Raw genomic sequence first — 2,804 nt, 5'->3', positions numbered from 1 at the left:
GGGAGAGGGGGAGGGGGAAAGGGGGAGAGAGGGAGAGAGGGAGAGAGGGAGAGAGGGAGAGAGGGAGAGGAGAAATTTTACAACCTATCTTCTGTAAAGCCTAGTACTTAAAGGCTTCCTCTGCAAATAAGAACTTGGGTTCCACAATCCTTCATCTTAACCCAGCCATTACTTTCCGTTGATCCCAGGTATTTAGACAAACTCAACCATTAACCAGAAAATGTTTAAATTTACCTATAGCCTGGAAGCCCCCACTCTGAGTTGTCCCACCTTTCTAGACCAAACTGGTGTATTTTTTAATGTATTTGATTGATGTCTCATGCCTGCCTAAAATGTATAAAACCAATATGCACCTGGGCCACCTTGGGCACATGTTCTCAGGACCTCCTGAGGGCTGTGTCACAGGCCATGGGACTCAAATTTGGCTCAGAATATATCTCTTCAAATATTTTACAGAATTTGGCTATTTTTCATTGACAAAATGAAGGCACGCAGTTACTAAACAGTAGAGCCAAGGTTAACACTCAGGCTGGCTCCAGAGCAGTGGTTCTCAACTGGAGGGGCAGGGGGAGTGGAAGGGGAGGCTTAACCTTCCTAGGAATATTTGCAGTGTCTGAAAATATTTTTGATTGCCATGAGTTGGCTGTCATTTCAAGGTGTCATGAGTTGGGGGACATCTAGTGGGTTGAGGCCAGAGATGCTGATAAACATCTTACAATGCACAGGTCAGTACCCCCCAATAGCAAAGAACTTTCAGTCCCAAAACGTTAATAGTGCTAAGGTGAAGAAACTCTACTCCAAAGCCTGGTCCTTGCTATTGTGTCCAAGACTTGTGCCCAGAGAAAAGGGCAGGTGACCAGTGATCACCTCCCTTCCCTATGTAGCAGGTGTGTTACTTCCTGGCAGGTTACCTCAGCAGCAACAACTACAGGGTTGATATTATTTCACTTGCCTGAAGGCTGAATTTGACCTCTTAAAAGTCCTGTGAGAGCTCAGGTTTCCTAGCAAAAGCTATGAAATCTCTAGAAATAATCATTAAACATGTGACATTGGAGCAGAAATAGCAAATCACCAATAGAATAAAAATGAGATTCTAGAAAGATATCTGTGTACGTGCCGTAATTTAGGACCAGGTAAAAATATCCTTTCAAAGCAGAGGAAGAAATCAAAAAGCAGGAGAGTGGAGTGTATGAGAACTCTCTGTACTGTCTATGCAATGCTTCTATAAATCTAAAACGATCCTAATGCTAACATTTTATTTTTTTTTAAGTAGAGGAAAAACTAGTACCTAAAGAGGAAAACATTAACATCAGATCTGTCTCATATCATACACAAAAATATACTTCAGATGGATGACGGAACTAAATGCAAATAAACAATGTGATAGCAACAAAAACTATAGATGTTTCAAAAGTAAATATAAAAATAAATATTTACAATCTTCACTTGAGGAATTCCTATGAGACACAAAACCAACTGCAAAAAAGACTGACAGGTTTGAGACTATCTGTGTGGCAATACAATTGCACACTGGAGCAGCAAAGAGGATCAGTTTAGTAAAGAAGTAACCCGAGTTGTTTTTGCAGCTTTCTTCTGGGAAATAATCCAGAGCCAAAACTGAATCTCGGGTTACAGAAGTCAAAGGGAAAGGCCCTTGTGGGGAACACCCATTTGGCATCCCTCTCTAATTAGCTTCAGATTTAACAGGGAAATTTTTCTTCTTTCTCTCTGTTCCTGGTATCCCCGGTTAAAGGAAGTCTCTGGCAAGCTGATGGATGTTATTGGTACATGGGTGTGACCTTAGGCCTAATTCTTGGTTTGGTTAGAACAACTGGCTCTTTTCTTATTATTTTAATGTCTGAACTGATATGGGTGACATTTCCTCCAGCAGTAGGGGCAGCTAATAATGACTACTGTAGGCCAGATGACTACTGAATGCTACACACCAGGATTACCCCAAAATGGCGGCACCGCATGACTCCCTCCAGTACCCCAAGAGACAAACCTAGATAAAATATTCAGCTCCACATCCAAAACTCTGAAATTAACTTCCCCTGAGATGTGCAGAGTTTTATGCTCAAACTTCCAAAAAATATTAAAAATTCAAGATAGTCATTTTTTTCCGCATGAACTTGCACACTTTTTTTTTTGTATGTATACACCATGATTCAGCAATGAACTTGTGCTCTTATCTCCAACAAGGAATGTATCTAAATAGTCATATCCTTAAGGATATAAGTTTTTAGCAGAGTCAGGAACCTAGGAAAGAACTATACAAAAAGGTAGACAGCCCTCAGCCACCCCCTTTGATGGTGTATCCACGCGTTTGCATTGTCCTATTATCTTTTCTTAGAGAATCAAAGGATCTTTCCAAGATCTTGGAGAAAGAGTAACAAATAGTACGTAAGATATTATATCAGAGTCAATCTGGAATGGGAAAAATCAGATGCGAGTCCCTACTGGAAAGTGGAGCCTTAAATAAATCACTTGATCTCTTTGAGTTTCAATTTTCTCAGCAGTAAAATGGATTTAATTCATTCATTTAACAAATATTTAATAAGTTTCCATTATGTGCTAATTATACTGTTTCTACCAATCTTACAAATTTTATGAAAGAATTACATGAAATGACAAAATGCTTTACAAAGTGTAAGTCATAAAATAATTTGTAAGTTATTGTTGAAAATAGAAGATTTTCTCTTGTTATTAAATAAGACTGAAGCCCAAAACAAAATAAGAAACGTTTGCCAGATTGTAGAACAATCAGAAGGAGGAATCCCCATTGCAATTCAAAATTGCCCAAA

The 2,804-nt window shown here is 39.1% G+C and overlaps 1 long non-coding RNA gene across 1 annotated transcript in view; it reads right to left on the bottom strand.

Moving 5' to 3' along the window:
- LOC108537932 (uncharacterized) overlaps positions 1-2,804 on the bottom strand; it is a 22,049-nt gene that overhangs the window by 15,042 nt on the left and 4,203 nt on the right. The window lies entirely within an intron of this gene.

This window comes from Rhinopithecus bieti, unplaced genomic scaffold (assembly GCF_001698545.2).
Source record: "Rhinopithecus bieti isolate Rb0 unplaced genomic scaffold, ASM169854v2 scaffold_15146, whole genome shotgun sequence".
Taxonomy (NCBI): Eukaryota; Metazoa; Chordata; class Mammalia; order Primates; family Cercopithecidae; genus Rhinopithecus; species Rhinopithecus bieti.
The sequence above is the reverse complement of the archived record's forward strand: the minus strand, read 5'-3'. Positions and strand labels throughout refer to the sequence as shown.